The 17,500-nt window shown below is 36.9% G+C and overlaps 1 protein-coding gene across 1 annotated transcript in view; it reads left to right on the plus strand.

Moving 5' to 3' along the window:
* Positions 1 to 17,500, plus strand: part of LOC122810291 (putative solute carrier family 22 member 31) — a 522,681-nt gene that overhangs the window by 367,903 nt on the left and 137,278 nt on the right. The window lies entirely within an intron of this gene.

Here is a 17,500-nt window from a genome sequence, read left to right on the forward strand (position 1 = left end):
ACACAAAAGTTTGGTTTCCCCTCATTAAATGAGAGCCCTGATGTGGATTGAAAGTTTTAATAAACTTGAATAGACAAGAGAGGTTTTGCTGTCTTTCAATGTTGTAAAATGTTATCAGCAAATAGTAATATTTTGAGTTTAAATTATGACCAAATTGGACACCTACTATATCACTATTAGATAATTTGCAAAGGGTTCCATAACCATTGTGAACAGTCAAGGGGATAGTGGGCATCCTTGTTTTGTTCCTTTAGTTATCTGTATCGATTGTGACATGTAAGATCCTATTTTTATGTAAGCTAATGAGTTAGCATAAAGGTTCTTTATAAGTTGTTGAAATTCATTTGAAAAGTAATTTTCCTGTAATATTAATAGACGTTAGTTTCAGTTGACTGTGTCAAAAGCACTGTTGATATCTAAACTTATTAATGTTAGATTCATTAGTATTGTTAGTATAGTCAATTCTAGTTAAAATTCTTTTGATATTATCATAAGTGCTTCTGTTTTTTTATAAAACCAGTTTGGTCATTGTGAATTAGACCAGGTAAAATTTGTTGGATTCTGTCTGCAATTATAGACATAAATAATTTGTAGTCAACGTTTAATAATGAAATTGGACTGTATGATGTACATTTTGTAGGATCGTTGTCTGATTTTAATATTGGCGAAATAAGTGTGCATTTCCATGATGGTGGAACTTATAAGTTTTTAACTGTTTGAAATGTATGAAGTAGTATATTTAATGCAGATTTTAATGCAGATTTTGGCATTAGTTTGTATAGTTCGGGAATCATACTGTCGTTTTCTGGAGCTTTGTTAAGTTTTAATTTATTTATTTGATTTATGATTTCAGTCACTGATATGGATTCATCAATTTTTCTCAGTCGGTTGTTCTGTCATCTAGTTTTTGGTATATTTTCTAATGAATGTTTTTATTTCCTGCTGGTTCATTGTTGTATTGTTTTGGTTAAGTTTAATTAAATGTTTTCTAAATACATTAAGAATATCTTCAATTGCAGTGACTCTTCCTTTACCACATTCACTATACAATTCTTTAATATGTCTTGTTTTGATCATTTAGTTCTAGTTGCTACTTTGTGCAAGTATTTTGAGTTTATTGTATGATTCACTAGCTTTATTTTTCTAACTTTAGTTTAGCTTTGTGCTTTAATATTTCTAGATATGTTTTTATTTTGTTTGTTTTTTTGTTTGTTCTTTTAGCTTTATTGTATCAACTTTCTGTTGTAAATCCATCAAGTCCTTGACCCAGTCTTTCTTTTTAATAGAATATCAGTGAATTATTTTCCTATTTAAATATGATTTGAGAGCATCCCATATGTATACTACTGATATTTCATCTGTATTGTTAATCTCTATGTATGTTCCGATCTCTTTGTTTTAAAATTCCTTAAAATCTTTTAGACTAGTGATGTAGGGGGGAGTCACTTAATTTGTACATTTTTATTATCTTTCAAGAAAATTTCAAATGTCATAACATTGTGATCTGAGACTGGACAAGAAACTGTTTTAATTTTATGTAAGTAAGTGATTAAATCATTGGATACAAAGACTCTATCTTGGAGGGTGTACCATGTCTACTCAAAAACTGTGTAAAAAAGAGAGAATCACTGGTTAGACATTGATTGGTAACTTTAATGTTAAGATGGTTATTGAAATTTATTAAAGCTTTCACCGCAGCTGATATGCATTTTCCTGTTGTGTTAGTATCTTTTTCATTAAGAATAAAATTAAAATCTCCTGCCACAATTAGGTTATCCTTTGAGTTCTGCAAAATCTTATCCAGTTGGTTTGTCTGCTTTAACACCTGTACCTGTTATCCAATACATATTAACCAGAGTGCATGTCTTTGTGTTGATTTGTATATTTACTAAACATAACATGCCTTTATCATCAGCATATGTGCTCAGAATATTTGGTAGTGAAAGAGTATTTTTCCAAAGTATAGCTTCCCCTCTTCTTTTCTGTCCAAATCGAGAATTTGCAATAACTGTATAATGCTTATTGTTAAGTGTTGTTTTATCCTCTGCCAGTAAATGTTTCTTGAGTAAATATTACCTGTGGGGAAATTAGTTTCATGTACTTACAAAAATTATTTCTTTTGCAGTCACTGTTTAGCCCATTTATATTGATTAAGATGCATTTTAGATTTGTCATCTCTTAACTTAGAAAATAAGTAATTTGAAATGTATTGAAAGATAGGATATATTGGTCCAGTTTTGCCTGTAGAGATTTTTTGTATTAGTATTAAGAGTGGAAAAACTCAAGAAGTTTATAATATTGTTAGTGATCAATTTATGTGAATTCGTAGATACCAAAATATGCATGTATGATCCAAAACATAAGTAAGATAAAATAAATCTAACTACCCTTCCCCCTATGGAGTTTAAAACTCCAGACTTGAACAGTAAATCTATCCAAGTCATTCTACTTAGCTGTAGAAGCAAGATTTGTTCAATTCAGCCATATTATATTTAACTTGCTCTATCATGTTTTAATAAAAAAGAAATGAAATGTCATTACAATTATATCAACTCTCATTATTAAAGTTTTTATGTAAATTCAGTATTTTACTAAAGTATATTGTCATTTTTGTATGTATGGCAGAACATGTAATTTGTAACATGCAAAAACATAAAAACATCAATGCATATACAAATTTATGCACACTCAGCTATATGTATAATAGGAACTTGTATAGACTTAATACAACGTATTTAATACAGGGAGTAATATGTAGCTGCACATACAATGCACAAGAGATTTATGATTATCAGATTGAGATTCTTCAAGTATTAAGAATAGGAAACTCTTATAAAGCTTTCCAAATTTTTAGTGTTATACTGTGTGTTCAGTTGATTCTTATTTTGAAAAACATGGCTACATTTTTTAAAGTACGTAAGTGTTTACAAACAGTCCATACTTTAATGATATTTTGTATGTTCCAAGATTAACAAGTGCTAACCATTGCATCTTTTATTTTTTTCCTTTCACCCTTTTCTTTTCTATTCCTCTTTCCCTTTTCATTTCTCCTTCATTCTTTTCCTTATTGGTTATTGTCAGTTGTTTATAGCATCTGCACATAACCACATCTACTGTACTAGGAGGACTATCTGGCTAGGACTAGGGAACACTTCTGGTTATTAAATAAACAATGTTATTATAAACCTTCGAGAAAAGATATTGTCATATGCAAATTCATAAGTAATCTTTGAGCCAATTGCCCTGAAGGGTCACTTTAAAATCAGCCACTCTTTCTTTCTGAAGTGTGAGTCAAACCCTATACTTTGTGTTCACATAACATATATAATAACCATTGTGACAAGCTCTCCTGCATGAATATTGAAACGTGAAGCATAAAATAAGCGGTCTGTTTCAGCTTTATTGGCTTTGAAAAAATCATAGTCCACACTTAGATGTTATAAGTGTATGTACTTTCTGTTCACCATTTACATATTATTTCGGCTCCCTGTCTATCACCCCTTCACTTTTAAGATTTAGTTTCATTATAATGAAATCCTGACATGCAAATAAGAGTTCATGATCTTTCAAGGATCAGAGACAATTAAAATAGTTTTATGCTGTGTATTTTTCTTCATTCTTTCAGTGTACTCCTTCTAACAATAAATTAGTAACTACTTGCTAATAACATTTAGCAGCATGACGTTGTCTTGTTTTAGTCTATAATGTAACTGCCCTGTGCACTCAGAATTATACAGTGTCTTTGTTTAGAGCAAGAAAAGTTTATATAATCCTTTATGAGCTATGCAAAGATTTTCTCCTCAAAACTGCTTTATCACACGCTTGTGTATAGGAAGTTAGGCACACTTAGTTTTCCAATAAATGCTTTCATTTGAGGGTGTTTCTCAGCTAGGATTACCACTAAAAACAACACTCAATTAATGTCCCTCATCTCCCCAAGTTCTCCGTCTCACAGCTTATCTCAAAACATTTCCTCTGTCACCCATGTCATCCACAAGCCCCAAGCCATCAACATAACAAATAATCAACAGTATCCATTCAGTCTGTAGCTGTCCTTAGTCCCCACACTGACTTTCTGAGAGAAGCAGAAGGGTTTGCGAGTCATTACACATATTAGTCAGTTACTCCCAAATCAACATAACCTATACTGTGCAAACCAGTTGAAAGCCCACATTATTATTAGTATACCACTCTAAAGTTCACTTTTAATGTGTTTCAACGATATTGGCTATTAAAAGTGAAAACAAGTGAAGCATTACGTTAACATTCAGTTTGATGTAAGCATCGTTCATTGCTCTTATGTATTTCCTCACCCCTTCTTTTATGCATACATTGTGTGTGCATTTTTCAACAGTTCGCTTAGTATCCTCTTGCATGTTCGATAAGGGTATAGTTCAGGCAGAGAAGGCATTAATGTGTTATGGAAGCTTTCTTTCCCTGATGTGGGAACTGTACAGTGATTCAGCAGTTCAAAACACTGCTACCGATGACAGCTTCCTCAAGATTACTTCTTTAACCTTAGTGTCCCGCTTTTCGCAATGGGAAATGCTGCATATGAAAAGCTCTGTTTATTGTTTCTTGAACCATATAATAACTTAAAAACTGCCCTATAAATTACCCTGTGAAACTCTGTTCATAATATAAACAGTTTTAAACAAATAAAAAAACTGGTGACATGCAGGCAAAAAAGATGTTAGGGAAGAACTACAATAAAGATCCACATGTTATAATCACCATCTGTGTGATTTCGTTCATTGGGAATGAACATTTATCTTGAATAACTTATAGATCAAGGGAACCTTATTTAAAATATGAAGCAGACTCTTAGAAGTACTATATGCATATTATGTTTATCAATTATTTATACACTCATTCAAGTTAGTTATGTTAACTTCACTGATGTCACTCCAAATAAGCAAATATAATTTGTAAATGTGATAACTAGTATTCCTAGTCTAATAACAAGTAAACCTTCAGCTTTAACAAGAGATAAATAGTTCAGTTTGATATGCATGCAGATATATATATAGGAAAAAATGTTTGGTATTACCTTTACTGAGTATGTTAAATCTCTTTTATCGAAAAAGAGCTTGATGAAGTTACTTTCTTTTTTCTTGTATAGTATGAAGGCTGTATCATACTTGACTGAAATGGAATTTATAAAAGAACATATAAGCTTTACTAAATGAGAAGTAATTTGTCTTTTAATTTCTTCTTTTCCACATTTTTCCAAACATTTCTTTCTGCCATTCTTTTCAAGAAACTAGTATTCTATTCCATTTCTACAGACTGCTCAATTATTTATTTATTTTTGTTTTTTATGAAGGTTAAAGTAGAGACTTGGTCCTCGCAGATTTTTATCTCATCGGGAAGACATATTTTTAGTCTTGCTGGAAAAAGTAGATGGACTTTGATCTGTTTCTTTTTCATTTCTTTGATTGATGGTAGAAAACATTTCCTTTTTGAAATTACTGTCAAAGAATAGTCATTGTCAAATCTCCTATCATTTACTTAATTGGAAATTTTGCTCATGCAGTTTAAAGAATCGGTTATTTGTCCTGTGATGAGAAGAATTTAACTATTACAGATTTTGGAGCATTGTTTTAATTAGATGAAACTTTAGTAAGAGATCTATGTGCCCTCTCAGTCCCATATGACATGGCTTCAGGTAATTCAAGTGTATTAGAGAGCCAAGATGTTAAAAAGCAAAAGTGTGTTCAGTTTTATAAGTAATCTGTGTTATTTTCTTCTTCTGACAGTCTTTTTTTCAACATCATTTATAGCATCTAAAAATTTTATATCCGCTTTCATCAAGCGACTTCATGAAGTCGTTTGATGAAGCGAATAATAATTTTATCACTAGTTCCTGGGGATTTATTTTTTTTATTTTGTGCTGCCTCTCCATTCATCATCTTCATGTTCTTCTTTTTGTTTTTTTTTTTTCAACATTTTATAGCTTCTTCTATTCCCATTATTTGTACCTTTTGTTGGTTAAGAGTCTCCTGTATTTGCTCCATCTGTTTTGCACATTTGTCTTTGAAGTTGTCTAACTTAATGTCCATTTTGTCTATTTTTGTTGATAGTTCCTGTATGTTAGTCAAACCATTTGAAGTTCCTTCTTGAATGTAATATCTTGAGAATTAGATTTGGAATAACTCATCTTGTCAGAAGAAATATCTCTGTTAGTTGTTTGACAGGAAAAAATAAGATTATTCAGATAATTTTTATTTGTTATCGTAGATAAAAGTTTCAGCTATTAACTTTTTTAAAAAAAAAACAAAGAAAGTACAATAACGTAGAAATAAAATTTCCTGTCAGAAATATTGCAAATATAGCAGAGCTGAAGAACTCTGCTTTTATCTCCTCTGCATGTTGGCCACGCCCCCCAGCTGCATATAGTTCTGTATCACTGAATGTGACATAGCTGCATATAGTTATGTAGTATAAAATTAGGAATATGTAGAAGTGTCTGTAGAAGCTTTAGCTGGTGTTTGTCGTCACTGCTGATATGGTTTGTGTATGTGCTCTGACACTGATTCCCTGTGTGTGCTATTTTCACTTTTCTTCAGCGTTATATGAATCTGGCGTTAATATATTTAAGTAAGGAAGGTGTTGAAGCAAAGACCCACATAATATGGGGTTTTGAAAAAGTTTTCCCTTTGTGTTTTTGATTATATGAAGTTATTTTGAATTACATTAAATTGTGCTTTAGTGAAAAAGACTTTCAACAATTTTGACTGGGCGAGTTTAATTTAGATGAAATTGTCAGTTAATCAATTGTCCTCTCCAGTTATCCTCTCTATTCCTCTTTTTAATGCATGTTTTTTAAATACTGAGCCTTGGGCCACAGTCCAGGAACTTTGATGCTGTCATTCTGCAATTCAGTCCTGATTAGTGATTTCATGGTGTAGAGATACCCGGCATGGATGTTCCGGTCTGATCCCATTTATGGCATGCTGAAATCCAAATCCTTGGTATTAATACGTTATGATTTATGTGTTGGAACCCATTCAGAAACACTGACCTGGTAGTCATGTTCTGGAAAGTGCTTCCCCTTCAGTGCATTCTTGGCTGCTGAGGAATGATGCTGTTTCTCCACACTGTGGAAAAGACGAAGGTCCTGTTTAGTTCATATGTATACATTAAGGATCAGATGTGACTGGGGGAGTTGTATTCCCATATTAATACTGTTTTATTGCATACTTGAAATCGTTGGACTTGGCACTTGCAAGCATCATTAGAAAGACTGCCAACACACAAAAAAGAAACCACCTCCTACTATCAGTTTTAACATGAGGGAAGTGATTTTATTTATTGTAATTTTAGTATTTGTTGAGACTTTTTTGGTGGCTATACGGAGTTTTTCTTTTTCTTTTTTGTTAAATTTTAAATTTCTAACTAGGTAAACAACAAAAGCAGCCAAGGGTTCCAAAACCAAACTCAGGGTTTGTTTTGTTCTGAATTTCTAACTAGTTTTCTCTTTTCTTTTTGTTTTATTTTATTTTCCAGTCAGTATTGAGTATACTGGCATTGATTTGGTTATGCTTGAATTGATTTACCATTACAATTTCGCCGTGCAATTGCTCGGCTATGAAGTATTCGAACAACAGATGTTCGAATACTTCATATTGAGGCAGGTTACGTGAGTGAACGGTATAATTACGAATGGACTGTGCATTCGTAATTATAATGTTTGCTCATGTAAAGGGATCATGGTACAGTGCGGTTAGGGAAATACATCCCTTTCCTCACTGTAGTGCGATCTCGGAGTTGGAATATTAAGTTGGAGGGGTGTGAGGGATGCAGCCCTCCACAGGGGGGTGCAGGGGGGCTTGCCCCCCCTGCATAAATGTGATTTTAGGCTAGCTAGTTAGGGAGTTAAGGGAAGGGTGGGATTGCTGTTGTGTCAAATGTCGTGAATGACATTTTCGACATTAACAGCTGTTTTTCGACATTGGGAACGTTCGGAATTGTGTACTTTCAGTGAAACACTTCGCTAATAAGTACACATTTTTTTTCCCGTAATTTTGATAGTAAAACCTTGAATTTGTTATATCATTTATCCACTGCCTCAATTGCTGCTTTTGAATATGTGTCTATAAATAGAGCTTAGTGTGCCATTAATTTAATTTAACCAATTGCATTTTGATAAATCCTTTGATTTATACTTGTTAGTGGCCACAACCTTTTAGTTTAAGATTAATTTGACCCATCTTATCCTTTCTCCTTATGATGGAAGTAGTAATCAACCCATCCTCACAGAGTATCAACATCTGTACAGCTTGTCTTTCTCCATAACACTGTATCTCTACAAATAAATCACATCTGATTTATTTATCTATAAATATCTCCAAACTAAGTAGCCAAATTTATGATCAAATACCAAACCAAGAACAAAATATCTGTCTACACTCTTCCCCTCTGTAAAATATCAGTTCAAAAACTTAGCAGAGATATTCACCCCAAACCAGGCCCCACTGTTCATAAAACCATCACTTCCAATCTCAAAATAAACCAGTCAACCAATACCTGTCAACAAAAAACAGAACCCAGACTCACTTTACTCAGTGTAATGTTTGTCATGGTTTCTTAGTTAACTATCTAGCAGGTAACCAGCTGTTATATAGCAACAAAACCTACCCATCCTTTCAACCAGTTACTACAGATGTCCCTCAGGGCTCTATCCTGGAGCCTCTCCTATTTAATATATTTATTAATGACCTCCACATCTCCACTCACCATGCTAGTTTAGTTCAGTATGCAGAAGACTCAACATTAATGTGTGTGGCCTCAGCCATAAATATGCTCCAAGATATTACCCCCAAATTTTTCTCCTCTGTATAAACCTGGCGCAAAGAATCAAACCTACTCAATCTCAAGAAAACTAAGTTAATGCAGAAAAGCTGCCAAAATCAAAAGCAATTTTTTATCATAAAGTCAGCAAATAATACTATAATTGAAAGTGTAACATAGTAAACTTCTAAGCTTTATAATAGATGACACTCTCAAATATGACCAGCATATACTGCACACCATTAAATCTACACATAAGAAACTAGGCTCTTTTTATACGATCAATGGATTTCTTACAGATACTGCAAGAAAAACCCTAGCAACTGCCTTCTTATTGCTAACTCTAACAAACTTAAGCTATACTTCAAAGAAAGAAACTCTCCTCCTGATATAATAAAATACCTAAATTTGCCACCAGTTTCCCTCATAGGACTCACCATTGTCATAGCTTAAAGCAGTTAAACTGGCTTGAATTACCCATCTACCTAACATATTCACAACTAACTACAGTGCACAAACTCATTCATCATCCAGAAAAATGCCCTACACTGCCAAACTTATTACTGCCCTATTGTCCAGCAAGGGACCTCCATTCTAGTAACAAATTCTTATTACTGACAAATCAAATAATGTTGCAGGAGACTCACTATACTCCCAATACTATGCTAAACTCTGAAATAGTATCCCCACACAAATAAAACTCTGTCAAACTCAGTAGTTTTAAACGACTGCTTAAGCAACATTATAACTAGTCCAGATCCTGCACATGCTCATCACCAGGTTAAGACACTGTGTTCACTGTATGATACTCTACAAATACTCTCCTTAAAATCTCAACTTCTCACTGAAATGGCAAAACAATTTTTATACATAACTGCTGCCTGTACAATCCACTAAGTTGCACACGGGCTTTCACTTTAGGATGTTCTATGTCTGTAAAATCTTAGAATGTATAAATGTAACTACTTTATGTGTATAAATGTGAATAGAAATGTGACTACATTGTGTTTAACTGGGATTTAGTATAATGCAGGCCTCAGCTGAAAATGGGTATTACCCAGTTGGACTCTTCCGGTAAACAAAAACAAATGAATAAATTTTGGGGGAGGAAAAGGAAGACACTTTAATGGCCCTGAATTATTCAGTATTGTCCAGACTGTCTGCTTGGGAATAGTCATTGTAAGGGTAAATTTGTATCATTTAGGTGTATCCCATCATACCTGTGTCTTCCTTTGCCTGAAGATGCAAATGGATTGGTTTCCTTTCTTCACTGCTTAGATCCACACAGCCTGTCATTGGACTATACTTCAGATATGCACACAGCTTCCTTTTGTGACCTGTGCTAATCCATATTATTTTTAGTTTTTTTTTTTTTTTTTGCCATTTTTTGATTGTTGAACATCTCCCACTTGCCTTAAGAAGTATTTTACTGACCAGTCAGTTTTCCACGTCCTCAGTCTGATACTGTTTAAATTCATTGATTAATTGATGTTCTTCATCTCACATTGCTGCAGTCCTTACACTTGGGTAGTCCGCTGTCCCTCGTCGCCCAAATATCTAAGGCTGGCGTCGGTCAAGGCGCATTTGACTGACATCAGGACGTCAGGGTACAAATCGCGCTGACCAGCGTCATATCCTCAGTCTTTTGCCGCATGGTCCGATGCAGAAGCAGTATTGCAAGTGCGGGTTGGCGTCTGAAATTTTTCGATTTTTTTTTTTCAGAGTCAGTCATTGGCTAAGTAGAATATTTTAGTTTTTCTTGCCTCAGTGGTTTACCGGATGTCAGAAAAGTGAATAATTGTATTTCTTGTGGGAAACAGATACCGATAGAGACTATCATACTTTGTGTATTCCTTGTTTAGGGCCTGAGCATGAGGTTGTTGGGTGTCGTTCTTGTGCTAGATTCACAAGCGCACTATAAAGAGAAGATTAGATTGTGCCAGGTTAGTCTTATTATAAAATGCCGTCGATGGTTCTTTAGAGGTGTCGGTGGAGCCGGTGGTTCCCGAGGTTTCTTTGGGATCCCAGGGAGAGACTTTGTTATTGCAGGATGTGGCCTCTCAGGAGGCAGGTCAGGTGATGGGGCTTCTCAGGTTACTATACTCCCCTCCTGCCTAGGGTGGTTAGGCCCTCTCCTTCTGTTTCCAAGGCTTCTCCCAGAGGCAGGCCAGGTTTAGCTTCAGTTGGTGTCACCCCTAGTTCTTCAGGAACTGTGCCCAAGAAGCATATGCTTAAAATGGCAGAAGATTTGATTACTTTGATTAGGGTTCTTTGCCCCTCCTGATAAGAGACCTAGGGTGGAGCCTGAGCTAGGGAGTTTTGAGCAGGCTTGGATGTTTCAGAGTCTTGGGCTGAAGACTTGCAGGAGTACTCTCCGTATTCTGATTCTGATGTGGATGATTCTACTCCTTCTGCTCCTCCTGAGGATTTTTCTTTTCAGAAACTCTTCATTCCATGAGGGAGCATTTTAAGTGGGAAGGTCAGGACTTCTCTGATTCCAGGAAAAGGCTTAGGGAATTTTTGTTTTACCCCAGCATAGGCCTTGGCTATACCTCCTGTTTTGGATGTAGTGGAAGATGTTTTACAGAGGCTTCTCTTAATCCTGATTCTTGCCTCCTGCTCCTGTTAAACCGGATAGGTATTACAGGGTGCCTGAAGCTCATAAGTATCTTTTAAGAGTCCTAGGGCAGACCCAGAAACTGTTAGCCAGGGGCCTAAAGGTGTTAAGGCTTCTGTTGTCAAGAATCCGGTTCCTGCAGATAAAGATAGATGGGGAAAGAAAGTTTATACTTCTTCCACTCTAGCTATGAGGGCTTTGAATTGCCAGTTTCACATGTTGAAATACCAAAACTATCTCCTTTCACAATTGAAGTCTAAGGTTGATGCTCTGGTGGAAGGTATTGATTGTAAAGAGTTACAAGATTTAGTACATGTTTCTGAACAGGTGGGTAAGCATTCTTTGCAATGTGGTTTTGATGCTGTACAGGCCTCGTCTAGGGTGGGCCACCACTGGGTCAGTTCTGCAGGCACGCGCCTGGCTGAGGGATCAAAATTTATCTGACCATGTTAAAACAAGGATTTTAGATGCTCCTTTACAATCTGATGTGTTGTTTGGTTCTCCTGTTGAGGCAGTTTTAAAGAAAATGGAAGACAAGCTAAGTCTATGCAGACTGTTAAAGATTTTTGCAGGTTCAGCCTCCAAAGTTTAGTAGAAATTGGCCTACTAAGGGGTGGACTCCTTCTTCTATATGATTCCCAGTCTAGGGGTAGATCTAGGCGTGGTAGGGAGCAGAGCTCTCTTTCAGGCCTAGAACAGGGAGTTCACCTGCACAGTCTTGGTGAGAGGGCAGGGGTCAGTCCCTTCAACAGACCCAATGAAGCACCTTTGGGAGGAAGGTTGGCACTTTTCAAAGAAAATTGGAGTTTATACCCAAGACAGATGGGTGGATATATCATACACCACGGTTACAGGTTTTATTTCCATACCTTGCCTCCTTTCAAAGGCATGCCAGACGTTCCTCCTCAACAAAGAATAGAGGCTCACAAGCAAATTTCTCTGTTACTCCAAATAGGGCCATACAGCCGGGTCCCTATGAAGAAGGCCCTAGGTATTTATTCTTGCCCTGTGTTCCTAAAGAAGGGGAGGGGAACACGTGGAGACCAATTTTGGATTTATCTATCCTCAACACTTATCTGGACATTCCCAAGTTCAAAATGTTGACGTTACAACAGCTTTTACCTCTGCTGGGCAAGGATCATTGGATGGTAACTTTGGATCTCAAGGAGGCTTACCTTCATGTTCCTATCGGACTAAGTTGCAGGGGACTTCTCACTATCAGTTCTCTGCATTGCCCTTTGGCTTATCTACTGCGCCCAGAGTGTGTTCGAAAGTTTCTGGCTTATCTACTGCTTAGAGTGTTCACTTCACGAAAGTTGGCTCCAGTGATAGCTTTCTTCAGGCTAAAAGGAATACAGATCTATCCTTATTTGGACGATTGCCTGATTCTGGCTCAAGGAAGGGGACGAACTTCATCATTTGAAATATGTGATAGCGGTGCTAGGTTGCCTGGGGTTTTCTGTGAAGAAAAAAAAGCCCAGTCTAGTCCCCTCTCGGGACATGTGCTTTCGGGGTGAAAGACTGAAAACAGCACCCCAGATGGCCTTTTTGAAAGAGTCTTTCCTTTACTTCCATCAACTATCTCATCAGTCCGGGCTGACTGCAAGGACAGTCCTTCAAGCCTTAGGGTTCATGGCATCTTGTATTCTGGTGCTTCCCAATGCCAAACTGCATATGAGGAAGCTACAATGGTATCTCAAAAATGTATGGACACAGCACTGCCAGGATCTGGACACTGTCATTCAAATAATACCTTGCATTCAAAAGAATTTTTTGTGTGGGGCTCAGGGAATGTCACTAAACAAGGGACTCTCTCCCCAGCCACAGATGCCTCAGACAAAGCTTGGGGAGCTCATCTAAATGGAAAGTGGATACAAGACAAGTGGCCTGCCAGACTACAACATCTACATATCAACTTGAAGGAGATGTTAGCAGTCCAGTTTGCATTTTTACTTCTTCCAGGGCAGGTGTTGATTCTAACAGACAACACAACTGTCATGTGGTACATCAACAAGCAAGGGGAAACACATTCTTATCCTCTATGCAGGCAAGCAGTTTTTTTGTGAGACTGCTCTCAGTTACAGCTCAATCTTCTCAAAGGTTTCTGCTCTGCACAGCACAGAAACTTAGCAGATGTGTTGACTCATGTATTTCAGAAATTGACAGTGTCATGGGGAACTCAGACATAGATCTGTTCGCTTCTCCACTAAACCATCAGCTGCCAAAGTTTTGGGTTTCATCCTACAGCTTGGAAAGTGGATGCTCTTTCTTTCAATTGGAGCAATCTTCATCTGTATGCCTTTCCACCTCTCCTCCCAAAGGTACTTCTAAAGGTCAGACAGGACAAGCCAAGGATGATTTTAATAGCTCAGATTGGCCTCGACAGCACTGGTACCCATTACTGAGAAGTCTGGTATGGAAGCCTCCATGGCCTTTGTTGTCCCAGGAGGACAGTCATTTGCTCAATGTCAAACTTCACTCTCTTCACCTAACAGCCTGGCATATTCTGTTTTGAACCATAGAGGGTCTCAACTTCCACAACAAGTTTTGAATGTGATTTTGGAAGCTAGAAGGCCTAGTACAAGGAAAGTGATAAATGGAAGAGATTTTTATTTTGGAGTGCAGCAAAGGATTTTGATGTTCTGAGCCTAATTTAAGTGTGGCTCTTCAATATCTTACTGAGTTACTGGACAAAGGTTTGTCCTTCTCTTCTATGCTGCAGCAATTTCAGCTCACTATGACTGTGACCCACCATTGTTTTCTCATCCTTTGTTCAAGCAATTTCTTAGACTCCTGCTTGGGATCTCAATTTTGTGTTGAGAAACTCACTTCTACAACCTTTTGAGCCTGCAGCTACTACTGAGTTGAAATATTTATCATGGAAGACTGCCTTTTGTTGGCCATTACCTCTGCAAGAAGGGTTTCTGGGTTGAGCCTTTCTTAATTTTCCATAAGGATAGGGTATCTTCACGCATCTAATCCTTTCCTTATGCCTAAAGTGGTTTCTGTGTGGCTTTTAAAACCAAACTTTCATTTGCCTTTTTTTGCAAATCCCAAAATAAAAAGGAAAAAATTTTTTTGCTTGGATTGTACACACAGTTTTGCATTTATTTATTTGGACAGGGACAGGTTCAGGCAGTCTCAGCAGTTATTTGTTTTTTTTGTTTTTTTGTTTTCTCAGGGCAAGTGTGTGTCAAAAAAAACTAAACTAAAGTGGATTGGTTTGCATTGCTTTCTGTTATTCCCATCATGGCAAGGAGATTCCAGCTGGGATTAGGCCTCATTCCACTAGGGCTACTGCCACTTACAGCTTTTTTTGAGGGGTGGCAACCAAGGATATTTTGGAGGCAGCTACTTGGAGTTCAGTGCATACTTTCTCTAGGCATTATCACCTACCACTTTACTCTAAATCCAGGGCTGGTTTTGCCACTGCTGTTTTGCAGGGCACTCCTTACCTCTGCTTTGGGATTCTAGACTGCAGCAATGTGAGATGAAGAACATAGTACAGCGGACTGTACCCAAGTGTAAGGACTGCAGCAATGTGATCTCTTCGATCTACATTTATGGTGGTAGCAAAAACTACTTTCAGCCTCATCATCATTTGCACAGACTTCCATGCAGAGAGCAATACTTCCAGTTTCCTTGCAGGAGTAATAGGAAATGTCATAATTTTAAGAACATGGTCTGAAATGTCGTAACTTTAAGAACATGGTCTTGACTTGGAAACTTGTTAAGCATTTTTGCAGCAGTGAAACATAAAAAAAGCTGCAACTTAAATTCATTTCCTGTTCCAATAATATCCAACTGATGGCTACTTATGTACTGCTAGACCTCAAGGTCAATAGGTTCATAGGTAGGTACTAGGCTATTGGCCCAAGGGCCTAAGTAAGCCTAGCTAACAAGGTTCCCTGGATTTCGCCACCCAAGAAAGTTATTTTCCTGTGCCCCTATCGAACAGAGCCACAGAAGTGATCCCCGGGGTGAATTTCCTATTTCCCATCCACTCATCAAGATTTTTCTTGAAGAGTGCTAATGAGGAACTCTGCTTGACATAGATGGGTAGTTTGTTCAAGTATGGGAAGTCTCTGGGACAGGACTCCATCCCTCCAGCATGTTCTGTTTATTGTGGTGACGAGCTTTAGGTTCCTAGATCATGTAGCTCGGAGGGATTGGGATTTCTTTAGGTGTAGCATGTCCAACAGCTCTGAGTTTGACATAGCTTTGTATGTTAGTCAGAGATCACCTCGGAGCAGGAGATATGCTATGGCGTAAAGCTGGAGTTTACATAAGTTATACCTGGGATGAATAGAACAACTCTCAGTAAAATGTGACAAAACCTCGGTCCCGCTACAGAATCAGCAGGTCACTCAACCAGACAATGGCAGTGCTGCCAGTTCGCCCAAAACAGGAACATTTGTAACCCACTTACTAGCACTTCATCTAGGAATCTTGCAACATGACTGTTAATGTTATGTATAATTAGTTTTTTGGTTAATTAAAATGGTTCCATATTATTTAGGACAAAGAACAATTTCTTTATATTGAATGTGTTAACAGACAAGTCACGTGCAGCAGTGAAGAACATGTTATTTGTAAGACTTAACATGACAAATGTTCCTCACCGATAGGTAACAAACCAGCCTGGATGAATACATCCATCCTGGCTGTATCGTATCAATGAGCTTAGTTGGGGGGTTACAAAGTTAAATACTCTGTCCCCTTCCTGGGGGGTTGGGGATGCACAGATTAAGTAGCAGTTTCATACATTTTTGGTAAAGCTTTACATGGGTAAACCATCTGTCTAGGATGGACTCCAAATTCCATAGTAATCCTACCTGTAGCACAATGCTACTGATACCCTCCATCACACCCCTCAATTTCTTTGCTCAAGAAAGGCAAAATAATGTGTGTGTGTGCACGTGTCTGTGGGGGGGGCAAAGTGCCAAAGTCAAGGGCAACCTACTCTGATCTATTTAAAAAGTTAATAGAACAGATTTTGCATCAACCTACATTTTAACAATAAGAAGCATGAAACTCTATTGTCTGGCATTACTGATAAACTGCAATCCTTAGTGATTTACTAGAGAAAAAAAATCAGCATTTTTTATAGTGGTCAGGGCACAAGTAGGAGGCAGTCAAGGATAGTGTGCAAAATTCCAGATAGTTTTGAGGTATACCCTCCATTACATATGTTCTAAACTAATGACTTTTCTCTAGTTGTCTGCGCAGTGCTCTTTCTTGCTAGCATTCTTCTTAACCTGGGCTGACTGAACCATTAAACAAATTCATAAAAGAAAAATCATGCATTTGCTTCTGACCAGGTAGCTGATATGAAGCAGCTCCAGACATACCAGTGTTCTGCCGTAAGAGCTTTTTGAAAAAAAAAATGTTTGTAGAACAAGAAATAATTTAAAAATATAATTCAGTAGACACCCCACCATAACACCCCTTTTTCAGTGTATTGCAGTGGAGTGAAAAGTGTAGCAGCATTACAATTGGCTAATTTGTCCAAGGTAGTGGTTTGGGGACCCAGTCCCCTTCTTCCTCTCCTGATTGGCTGCCCTTGCATTGGAATCTGCTTTGGAAGTACATTGATAGTTACACTGACTGGGACACTGGGATGTTTCAAAGGATAGTATTGTTTACTGTTTGCATAGATGAAATCCGCCAGTAATGTAGGTATTCCATTTAGTCAGTATCTTGGATATTTTGGGAAAGCCCCCTGCAAGATTTATGATATAATGAGGAACCGGGTATTTATTTCCTGGTGTTAGGTTTTCTCTACTGTTTTTGACTTGTGATATTTTCAGAATTTTAAATACTGGTTTGATGATTGCAACTACAAATACTGAATAATGTTCTATTTTGGATGCATTTATAAGGTGCCAACTTAGTAGTAGTTTAATTGTCTTAACATGATTTCACTAGTTCCTTGATTTGTGAATTATGGTAAATAATTTTATGGATATACAACAGCTGAAAATTGAGTTTGTCATTTTTTTCATTTTGTCAGCTCCTTTTTGTATTATTCATTTAATTTTTGCAGTGGTACTTCTTTTTGTGTATTAGAGCCATATAGCTGGAAATTAG

The sequence above is a fragment of the Protopterus annectens genome, chromosome 8.part1 (assembly GCF_019279795.1).
Source record: "Protopterus annectens isolate FY-2018-M chromosome 8.part1, PAN1.0, whole genome shotgun sequence".
In the NCBI taxonomy this organism is placed as follows: Eukaryota; Metazoa; Chordata; order Ceratodontiformes; family Protopteridae; genus Protopterus; species Protopterus annectens.